Below are 12,412 nucleotides of genomic sequence, written 5' to 3'. Positions count from 1 at the left end.
CGCCATCGTCTTGCAACTCGCCGCCAGCAGGTCGGAGAGTCCTTAGATGAATACCTTCTGACTCTGAAAACGTTAAGTAAAGAGTGTAACTTTGGGGCTGTAACAGCAACTCAACATTGCGAAGAATCCATCAGGGATGCCTTCATTAGCGGCCTGCAGTCACCACTGATCAGACAACGTCTATTAGAGAATAAGACTTTAGATTTAGCTACCATGTTTGATCAGGCGAGATCTATAGATTCAGCCCAAAGAAATTCAGAATCTTATTGTGTTATTCAACCCTCCCGTTCATTGGGTGCTGCCTCATCCAATCAGAATACCGGTGAAGTGGAACCCACAACTGTAATGGCTGCTACGGGAGTTAAATGTTTCTTTTGTGGTTTTTTAAAACACCCACGTGTAAAATGTCCGGCACGAGAGGCTGTGTGTCATAAGTGCCAGAAAAAGGGTCATTTTGCTAAGGTGTGCCGTAGTACTTCATCAGTAGCTACTGGTGCTTGTGCAACTTCCTCTGATCAGGCAACGCTAGCGGCTGTGTCTTCTGCCGCTGCCCCAGGGGTGTTATCAAAGGCGGTTGTGAGGGTCACGCTCAATGGAGTGGAATTGGATGGCCTTATGGATAGTGGTAGTTCAGAAAGTTTTATCCATCCCGACCTCGTTAAGTGCCATTCCTTAAGTGTACATCACACCCAAGGCAGTGTTTCCATGGCATCTACTTCCTTCACCGCTCAGACATCAGGGTTCTGTCTAGTCAATATCAAAGTAAACGGTCGGTGCTACCAAGATGTGCGTCTGTCCATACTCCCTCAGCTGTGTTCAGATATAGTTTTGGGCCAGGATTTTCAGGGACTGCATGATAGTGTTACACTGACATATGGAGGTAGTTTGCCTCCTCTTGTTATCTGTGGACTCAGTACACTATGTGTTGACCCTCCAGAACTGTTTGCCAACTTGACAGCTGATTGTTATCCTGTTGCTGCTCGATCACGCCGGTACTCTCCCGATGATCGTAAATTCATTGAAAAGGAAATTCAAAGGATGTTGAAGGAAGGTATTATAGAGCCCAGTAACTCCTCTTGGCGTGCACAGGTTGTTGTCGTTAAGAACGAAACTCACAAGAAACGCTTAGCCGTGGACTATTCAGAAACTATCAACAAATTTACACTTCTTGACGGGTATCCTCTGCCTCGTATAGATGACACTGTTAACAAGATTGCTCAATACCGTGTTTTTAGTACGATTGACCTCCGTAGTGCGTATCATCAAATCCCCATCAGAAATGAAGATAAGCCATACACCGCGTTTGAGGCCTGTGGACGCCTTTATCAGTTTGCTCGGGTTCCCTTTGGCGTCACCAACGGAGTGGCTTGCTTCCAACGTATCGTGGATTCACTACTACTACATTTCCCATGTGTGCCACTACTACATTTCCCATGACAAGGGAAGCAGAAGCGGCTTTCCATCTTCTTAAGCAAGACATTGAAGGTTCAGTGGTGAGGGCGATTGACGAATCCATACCCTTCGAAGTTGAGACCGATGCTTCGGATGTAGCAATTGCTGCAGTCCTCACCCAGGCAGGACGTCCGGTAGCCTTCTTTTCCCGAACCCTTCAGGGACCCGAATGTCGTCATGCTTCTATTGAGAAGGAGGCCCAGGCTATTATTGAAACAGTTCGCCACTGGAGACAGTATTTGACAGGCAGACATTTTATTATAAAGACAGATCAACGATCAGTGAGCTATATGTTTGATAAGCAGCATAAAAATAAGATAAAGAATGATAAGTTCATGCGTTGGAGGATGGAATTATCTTGCTATGATTTTGACATTGTGTATCGTCCTGGTCGAGAAAACATTCCCTCTGATACATTCTCCAGGTCTTATTGTGGGATGGCATGCCACGATCGACATTCACTGTTTAACCTCCACGAAGCCCTGTGCCACCCAGGGGTTACACGCTTATACCATTTTGTGAAATCTAAGAATATGCCATATTCTGTGGAGGATGTCCGGCAGGTTGTTGGATCTTGTAGAATATGCGCAGAATGCAAGCCCAAGTTTCACCAACCAGATAAGACTCGACTCATAAAAGCTACTCAGCCATTTGAGCGTCTCAATATAGATTTCAAGGGGCCTCTTCCGAGTACAGATAAGAACCAGTATTTTCTTAACATTGTGGACGAATATTCACAGTTTCCTTTTGTATTTCCTTGTGCCGACATGACCACTTCCACGGTTATCAAGTGCCTCTCTCAGCTGTTCGCTATTTTCGGAATGCCGGCTTACATTCATTCGGACCGGGGACCCTCCTTCATGAGCAAGGAATTACAAGACTTCCTTGCCAGTAGGGGGATCGCTGGTAGCAGAACTACTAGCTATAATCCTCAAGGGAATGGCCAAGTGGAGAGGTTCAATGGTACCATTTGGAAGGCAATCACAGCTCTAAAATACAGTAATCTACCCATCAAATGCTGGCAGACTGTTCTGCCTGATGCTCTCCACTCAATTCGTTCACTGTTGTCCACAGCAACCAATGCTACCCCTCATGAAAGACTTCTGAACTATTCTCGTCGTTCTTCCTCGGGAGCCTCGGTGCCTACTTGGCTCTGCAATCCTGGGCCAGTCCTGCTGAGCGTCACGTACGCACGAATAAAACTGATCCCCTTGTGGATGAAGTCGACCTCCTCCAAGCAGGACCCCACTATGCCCATATTCGCTACCCGGATGGCAGGGAAACTACGGTCTCTGTTAGACACTTAGCCCCAATTGGAACCCCATCCAAGAGTGAACCCCAAATTCTACCTCAGGCTTCTGAAGAAAATGTAATTCCCCAGGGTAGTCCCCAAGACGCACCCTGCTCAGAGGGGGGTGATCTCGTTCCTGATATGGTTCCTGCAACTCCACAGCAATCAGATGCTGTGGATAACCCTCCAGTGCCAAGAAGATCCGGTCGCACCATTCGTCCTCCTATTAGACTAGATTTATAGAGATATATTTCTCGGAAGGGGGTGAATGTTGTGATAATGAAGTGCCATACTGTGATTGGCGGCAACGGAGATTGGGCGGATGTGGCAGCACTGTGTATGGGGGTCGGTGGCTGGTGATGACTCGTATGCCGCGTGCTCCGTGGAGGGTCGTGCTGGAACAGTAATGGTATGTAGTATACTGTATTAGGAATGTAATTGGGATTAGAGTATGGAGTTTGCCTTCAGTATTATGTGTACAAGTTATTGTATTTTGTTATTCTTACCCTATGTATATTTATGTTGTTGTAGATATGCGTATGGGTTTTGTGAGAATAAAGCCGATCGAAAAGGTTTATTGTTGATTACTACAACAATATCCTGTCCTGATTTCGTACTATGACAACAGTGCTGGGATTGTGAAGCAAGGTTTGCTAAGTTTGCCTGCGTGCAAACAAGATTCCACTGGAGAAAACATTTTCAAACTGCTTGATCATGAGTTCAGTGACAGGAAAATTCCGTGGGGAAATTGTGTTTCCTTTTGTGCTGATAATGCCTCTGTCATGGTGGGCAAGCACAAAGGAGTCGCTGCTTATATCCACAAACAAAATCCAGAGTGCTACATCATGGGATGCCCTTGCCATATGATGCACAATGTCTGACCAAGAAGGCGGCTCAGGCCTTACCCATTGAATTAGATGACTTTCTCATCGATATTTACTACTACTTGGACAAAAGTAGTAAACGCGTCAAAGGAGTGAAAGCACTGCAAGAACTCTGTGATGCCCCGACACACAAGATTCTGAAGCATGTCGCAACAAGGTGGCTGTCCCTTGGTCAGTGCCTAGACAGGCTGATTGAACAGTGGGAGCCACTTCGCCTCTTCTTCAAAGAAGAAGTACGAAGAAAAATGCAACCAACTGTAGCCAAGACTCTATCAACGAGCAAGAAGGACGGCACTGTATCTACTGCCAGTACTGGCACTGCAGGATCAAGCACTAGTGGAGCAGCATTCACCACTACCACTGCAGTATCTGCTGCGAAGAAGACAGCAGGGACAGCACCAAAACCAATGCTGAGAGCAGGTAGCATCACCGGCCCTTCATCACGTTCATCTACAAAGCAGATCCCTTCAGAGTCGAGAAAGACTGTGATAGTCCCATCTACAGGCAAAGAAGGACCCAAGTTAAGTTCTGCTTTTGCCAAATCACTTGATAGAAGCTCAGCAAAACCTTCGAATCAGAGGTCTTCTTCCTTGGCTGCACCTACCTCAAGCTCTCTCCTCAAACGTAAAATAGGATCTGGTACTACGAGTCTGACCTCTTCTGCTGGCAGTAAACGCAAGTGTGATCGCCCTGCGGCTAAGTGTACTACGAGTTCTACAACTAAAAGCGCATCTTCCTCAAACACTGTGCAGGAATCTAGAGAAAAACGTGTCAACAGGATGTTCTTGTCTCCACAAACAAAACTCTATTGTTTCTTCCTTCGATATGCTAACAAGCTTTTTGAGAAGGGGAATCTTCTGCTCCAAAGAGACGAACCCTGTATTCATCTCCTGCACGGAGAATTGAATGGTCTTCTGAAAGATATCTTCGTACGGTTTTGAAACCATCGGTGTCATCGGTTGCTCTGGTAAATGTACCCTTCTCTGACAGAAATCATCAGAAGAATGATGAGGACCTCATGATTGGGAACGATGCCAAACTGTATATAAGGGAACAAAGGAGTCTCAAGAAATCCACCTTCACTCTGAGTGAGTCAGACATCCAAGGTTTCTTCAGTGCAGTTCGCTCATATTATGTGAAAGCCTGCAATTACATCTTCAAAACCTGGCCGCTAGATGATGAATTAGCCAAGCATGCTCAGGTGCTGGATGTTAAGCTACACCAAGAAGTGGGGTTTGACTGTGTGGAGTTTTTCATCAAGAAATTCCCCTGTCTGTTCAGTGGCGGTGATAGTGACATAGACAGTCTTGAGAGTGTAATCGCTCACTACCAGGCAGACGCCTCCATAGCTACAATTGCTACTGAGACAGTGAGAGTGGATGAGCAGTGGCATCGGATTTCACAGCTCACAGATCCCTGCACTGGTGCCAAGAAGTATCCTAATTTGAGCAAAGTGATGAAGGGAATCTTGGTCATTCCTCATTCGAACGCATCATGTGAGCGGGCACTCAGTCTTGTACGGAAGAATCATACTGAATTTCGTCCCAATTTGAGTGTCAAAACCCTGGAAGCTCTCTTAATTGAAAAACTAGCTCATAGCACCCCTTGCTACCAGAGAGAATACAGCAAAGACACAATCAGAAGGGCTAAAAGAGCCACACAGCTGTCACTCAGCAAAGCTGCCATGGAAAAAGCAAGCAGCAGTAGTACCAGCCAGTAAGGTAAGAAAAATATTGCTTCTTTTGTGCTTTTTGTTAATCTTTGATTGTCCCCTAACTTACTAATATTAACATACATGTAGCATTAAAAAGTGCACAATTTTCCCCTTTTTTTGTTCAAAAAGTGGGAATTCTTAACATGTTAAATGCTCCAAAATAGGGCTCAGAGGGCACTAGAGAGCGTCTAGAACCCCAGAGCTTCCAGGGCCCTAAGGCGGGCCGTGGACCCCGCCGCAAGGGTCGAGCGCTCCGCGCACATTATTTGGTGTCGGTTGCAAATCCCCCCTAATTCTGATTTCCAAAAGTTGGCATCTCTGGAATACCATGAATGTCGCACTCAGGGATCCGTAGGTAAAATGTACTAGGGGAAAACTACACATGATGGCACACGAAAATTTGACGACTCGGGACGAGTCTGTAAAAAGGGGAGGGGGTAGTGTTGTGGTTGACCAAATTCGCAAACCACCATTCAGGTCCCTTAGGTGAGATATCTCGGTAAGTATATGTGTAGTTAGGCCCAAACCCGTTGTCTAGTGGGAATACATGTCATTCATGCGTGCTGCGACTCTTCAGGATAGCCGTTTTTCTTTTACTATCTTTATTTTGGACCAACCGCCATTGTTACCACCGCCAACCGCGTCTCAACAGTCGTCACAACATCAACCACCCACCACAACGCCGCTTCACCACAACAGCCACGACCTTTCCCGTCACACCTCGCAACCGTCGCATCGCCACCGTTCTTGCGCCGCTTGTGGGTACCGGTATTGGACTCGTGCAGGGCGCGCGCCGAACAGCGTGGACAAAACCACGGATTTTCCGCTCCAAAAACGGATCAAAAACGACACACGCCCACTTTTGTTCCGTCCAATCGGTGAGCGAGGGGCGATTTGGCCCCGCCTCCAGGGCGTTGGAGGGCGGTCGCTATATGCAAATTCATGGATCAAAATGCATTCACGCCCACTTTTTCTCGGGCCAATGGGGAGCGAGGTGAAAGGTCGAAGGCAGGGGGTCAAAGGCGAAGCCACGGGGCTTATATAAGCGGCTGCGTTCGTCAGAAAAGGGTTGGTCGTCGTCGTCGTCGTGTGCGTTGGAGTCGGAGCGAAGAGGACGGAGCTGTGGAGAGGAGGCGGCGGCGGCGAGGGCAGACGAGGGGGTGCTCGCGTCGGTGCCGGGAGCTGCACACCAGGGAGGCCGACGGCGCGACCTGGTCGAGGTGGAGACGCTCGTCGCGGGACCCGAGACAGAGTAAAAATCCTCCTTTCCCCGAGCATCAGCAACCCCCTCCTGTTTCCCCCCGCGCTGAGATAGTGCGACCAAGGGGGCCCCTTTTCCCACCCCCTACCAGACACTGTCCGCGAGGCCCGCGGAGTTGAGGCACCATCGCCGCTCCGCGTCTCATCACCAGACGGGTAGGCCCAACCCAGTCTCGGCCTCAGGCCCGCCTCATCCTTGAGGGTGTTCTTTTTCTTGGTTTTGGGTATGTGTTGTCGGCGCCGTCTGTGAAGTAGAATTGTATAAGTGTTGCCGTGTGCTCGGTAGTCGGTATTAGCTCTGCATTGTGTCTTCGCTTTTACATTTGCTTTTTGTGTAAAATTGCATTGTGTTTCTCTTCTTTTCTATGTGCTTTTGGTGGAATTGTATATGTGTGCTTTCCGTTCATCGCGAATAAATGTGCTTTATTATTGAACTGTTCTCCCGCTTCGCTTCGTCTTTTCCTCTATTGAATCCTCATCTTGCTTCACGTAAAGGGTTGGTAGTGGGCTGAATACGCCCGATAATTAATCGAACCGTCGAGGCCGACGATAACACCGCTCGGTTATCCCGATAGTACGGAACGGGTCGCTTAAGTGGCCCGTGTCCGAAGTCGACCTGCGGCGAGGTGCGATCGCCCGGTCTACCCTCCGTGTGGGTACTTAGGTAGGTCGAATTTGGCGAGCAACCCTATCCCACGCGGGGGCTGATTGGCTCGATCGCGGTGAGACCGAAAGGTCCACCCGTGACTGGTTCCCGGCGTTAGTCCGAGAGGGTCACGACTGGATTGTCCGTCCGGTGGGCGACGTGCCGCGATTCGAGTTACGTGGCCGTTCGCACGCCGGCGGGTGCGAATCCGTAACAATATATATATATATATATATATATATATATATATATATATATATATATATATATATATATATATATATATATGTGTATATATATATGTATGTATGTGTATATATATATATATATATATATATATGTATGTATGTATGTATGTATGTATGTATGTATGTATGTATGTATGTATATATATATATATATATATATATATATATATATATATATATATATATATATATATATATATATATTTATATATATATATATTGGTGGCGAACCCGGTGTCGGGGGCGAAGACCACTAGGGGTGAACTGTAAGAGGGTTAGCCCCAGGGGGCGCGAGAAGACAATGAGTGGGACGAGGTCGGTGTGGTCTCCATCAGGCAGAGCGGGGTGAACTGGCGAATAAAGAATGCTCTGTGCATGTGAACCGAGATACATGTCCACATGTCTTCAATTGAGAAAGATGAGGAATCTTACATGGTGCCAGAAGTGGTGGGAGCAATCGTTCTGAGTTGCATCAACTGTGGATGCCAGAAAGAAAGGTGAGAAGCTTCTCCGGCGTAGCTTGGTTTTGTTCGAGTGGACGCACGCTCTGGGGGATGGGATTTGCCCCTCATTAATTGGGTGTAAAAGCCTTTTTTATGAGAGTAAGTACCTGGAGTAGAGGTGTTTATCTTGATCACTTGACCTTTGAGTTTGCACTGATGAGCCAAAACATTATGACCACCTGCCTAATATGCTGTTGGTCCTCTGTGTGCTGCCAAAACAGCGCCAACTCGCCGAGGCATGGACTCCACAAGACCCCTGAAGGTGTCCTGTGGTATCTGGCACCAAAACATTAGCAGCAGATCCTTCAAGTCCTTTAAGTTACGAGGTGGAGCCGCCGTGGATCGGACTTGTCGATCCAGCACATCCCACAGATGTTCAATCGGATTGAGATCTGGAGAATTTGGAGGCCAGGGCAACACCGTGAACACTTCATCATGTTCTTCAAACTATTCCTGAACAATGTGTGCAGTGTGGCAGGGCACATTATCTTGCTGAAAGAGGCCACTGACATCAGGGAATACCATTGCCATGAAGGGGTGTACCTGATCTGCAACGATGTTTAGGTAGGTGACACGTGTCAAATTGACGTCCAGATGAATAGCCGGACCCAGGGTTTCCCAGCAGAACATTGCCCAGAGCATCACACTCCCTCCACCTGTTTGTCATCTTCGCGCAGTGCATCCTGGTGCCATCACTTCCCCAGGTAAACGATACACACGTACACGGCTATCCACGTGATTTAAAAGAAAACGGGACTCATCGGACCAGGTGACCTTCTTCCACTGAACCAAGGTCCAGTTCCAATGCTCACTTTCGACGCTTTCAGTGGACATATTGTAGGCGTTTTTGACGGTGGACAGGGGTCATCATGGGCACTCTGACCGGTCTGTGGCTACGCAGCCCCATACACAGCAGGGTGCGATGCACTGTGGATTGTGACACATTCCTCCCGTGACGACCATTACAATTTTCTGTGACTTGTGCCACAGTAGACCTTCTGTCGGTTCGGACCAGACGGGATAGCCTTCGTTGCCCTCGCGCATCGATGAGCCTTGGGCGCCCAACACCGTCGCCTGTTTGTGGTTTGTCCCTCCTCGGACCACTGTCGGTAGGTACTCACCACTGCTGACCGGGAGCACCCCACAAGCCTTGCCGTTTCAGAGATGCTCTGACCCAGTCGTCTGGCCATAACAATTTGGCCCTTGTCAAAGTCGCTCAGGTCTTTACTCCTGCCCATTTCTCCTGCTTCCAACACATCAACTTCAAGAACTGACTGTTCACTTGCTGCCTAATATATCCCACCCCTTGACAGGTGCCATTGTAACAAGATAATCAATGTTATTCACTTCACCTGTCAGTGGTAATAATATTTTGGCTCATAAGTGTATGTGAATGATTATGGAGTCGCGTAAGCCACCGCAACAACTTGATTTGGAAGCCAGAATCCGACCACAGGCATGGAGGCTGTGGAAGGAAGAGCTGTTTTTGTACCTCGATTTAGCCATGGCTGCTCAAGATGATAACACTAAGATCAAGATGTTATTGTGTCTGGTTGGCAGTAAAAGGCGGGCGTTGTATCAGACTATAAAGCCAAGCGTGGAAACGCTTGAGAATGTGTTAGACATTTGTTACGCATTGTTACCCACCCAAGAATGAGACAGTGGATCACTACAGATTCTTTATAAGGAATCAAGAATAGGGAGAATCCTTTGAGGTATACTAAGGCATATACTTCACATATACCTCACCTCACAGAGGTGAGGCATAAACCTCGCAGAGCTCAAGTTCCTGGCAATAAATTGCAACTTTGGAAATTTGCAAGATAGTCTGATTCGGGATCGAGTGGTCTGCGGAATCAGGGAGTCAGCATTGAAAGAGAGACTCCTCCGAGAAATCTATCTCACAATGGAGAAGTGCATGCAGATTTGTCACGCATCAGGGTTGTCAAAGAACCGGCTTGGGATTATTGATGGACAGGCGGTAAATGCAGTGAATCACATGCCCACAAGGAGTAAAGGTAATGGCACACAGAAACCGTCTTCATCAGATGATCAAGCTCGCTCGAAGTTACATAAGTGCCTCCATTGTGGAACTGCACATGAATTCGTCAAAGTGAAGTGCCCTGCAAATGGGGGCAAGTGCCACAAGTGTGGGAAGAAGAACCACTTCTCATCTCGATGCAGAGGGAGACCAGTCCACACTGTGGATTAAGCAGGCGACAGCTCTCGTGAGATGTCGGAATATGAACAGATAAAGGTCATGACATTGGATCCAGAGAGAGTGGACTTGGAGCAAGTTAACAGCCTGGAAGAGTCGAAATACCCAGGGCAAATCTATGTTACAATGGAAGAAGAAGAAGGAGGAAGAGAGGTCTGCTTTCAGGTGGACAGACAGTCTGCTGCAACAGAGGTCCGTGCAATAATATTGGAGCTCAGGGCGATAATATTGCAACATGCAATATTATTCCAAGGAAGTATGCCAGGAAGCTGTGGAATACAAACCAAGTTTTATTCATGTTCAATGGTACAACAGTCGTCCCATTGGGGAAATCCAACCTCAAGATGGGAAATCCAACCTCAAGATGAAAAATCCAAAAAATGGAAGAAAGTACAAAGCAGAATTTGTTGTAATAGGATAAGACTGCATACCAATTCTTGGAAGCAGGGCAGCACAGCAAATGGAGTTGTTAACAGTGCGCACAGAGAACCTGAAGAGCGTACATGCCAGAACTGAAGAAAGTTTCCCTCTCAACAAAAGACAACTGCTGGAGGAATTTGCAGATGTGTTCGAGAGGACTGGAAAGCTGGAAGGCAAATACCATCTTATGCTGGATGAGAGTAAGAGGCCTATAGTGCATCCACCATAGCATATTCCAATTTCTCTGAAAGGAAAAGTGAAAGCAGAATTAGACAAGCTGACTGAGGCAAGGATAATAGCCCCTGAAGACTTGCCGACCCCCTGGATATCCAGCCGTGTGTGTGTGTGTGTGTGTGTGTGTGTGTGTGTGTGTGTGTGTGTGTGTGTGTGTGTGTGTGTGTGTGTGTGTGTGTGTGTGTGTGTGTGTGTGTGTGTGTGTGTGTGTGTGTGTGTGTGTGTGTGTGTGTGTGGAGAAATCCAGTGGGAAATTAAGAGTTTGTTTGGATCCAAAAGACCTTAATCAAGGACTTAAGAGATGTCACTATCCAATGACTACATTTGAGGACGTACTGACAGCTGAATGAGGCAAAAGTGTTCAGCGTATTTTGATGCCAAGAGTGGTTTCTGGCACATTGAACAAGATGAGGAGATTTCATACTTGATCAGGTTCAACACCCCATATGGTAGATATAGATTGCTAAAGATGCCATTTGGGCTCTCGATGGCCTCGGAAGAATTTCAGAGGAGACAAAACCAAGCATGAGAGGGTGTGCAGGGAGTGAGGTCAGTAGCAGATAACATCCTGGTTATTGGGAAAGGAAAGACACAAGCAGTGACAGAGACCATGGCAGGAAGGTGAGAGCATTGATGGAGCGATGGAGAGAGCGAAAACACGTAAATATGGCAAATGGCTCGGAAACTGGGTGTAATTTCACAACTCGCTCACAATGATGGAGCACGAACCACCAGCTCAGCGTGACGGAGCACGGACCGCCAGCTCAGCATGACGGAGCACGGACCGCCCGCTCAGCATATCACCGGAGTACGGACCGCCCGCTCAGCATATCACCGGAGTACGGACCGCCCGCTCAGGGTATCGCCGGGGCACTGACCGCCCGCTCAGGGTATCGCCGGGGCACGGACCGCCCGCTCAGGGTATCGCCGGGGCACGGACCGCCCGCTCAGGGTATCGCCGGGGCACGGACCGCCCGCTCAGGGTATCGCCGGGGCACGGACCACCCGCTCAGGGTATCGCCGGGGCACAGACCGCCCGCTCTGAATGACGTGGCATGGCAAAAGCGTCCACAGTGAATTAACGATTCACTCAGAGTGACATCGTGCGTTACCGCTCTCGACAATGGGCGCTCGGCAAGTGGCTTCAGCTGTTGCCTGCTCCTCTGCATGTGTCACGTACTACATCGGTTGGGGGTCTGTGCAAACGTTATAACTTTATTTTAAAACGTCCGTTTTTTTACTTTGATTCTTTGTCTTTTTTTTACAAAAATCTTTTACAAATCTCTTTACAAAGATTTGCTTTGATTCCTTGTAGAGCACCTCACAAAACCTACAAAAATATAGACACAGACCTGGCAGATGCCATGGATGGGCAGGCCCTCTGGGGGACAGGGCATGAGGTTTAGCAGTGAATGCATTAAATCATTTAGCTCAATGAAGTTGGTTCATTTTGGCATGTTCCTAAATTTTTTGTTCACTTGATGTCATTCTCCAAACCGTAGAAAAAGTTCAGTTTAATGCTTTGGAAATTTCACATTTTCT

Source organism: Eptatretus burgeri, chromosome 12, assembly GCF_056783735.1.
Source record: "Eptatretus burgeri isolate ZD-2024b chromosome 12, Ebu_testis_v1, whole genome shotgun sequence".
NCBI classification, from domain to species: domain Eukaryota; kingdom Metazoa; phylum Chordata; class Myxini; order Myxiniformes; family Myxinidae; genus Eptatretus; species Eptatretus burgeri.
The sequence above is the reverse complement of the archived record's forward strand: the minus strand, read 5'-3'. Positions refer to the sequence as shown.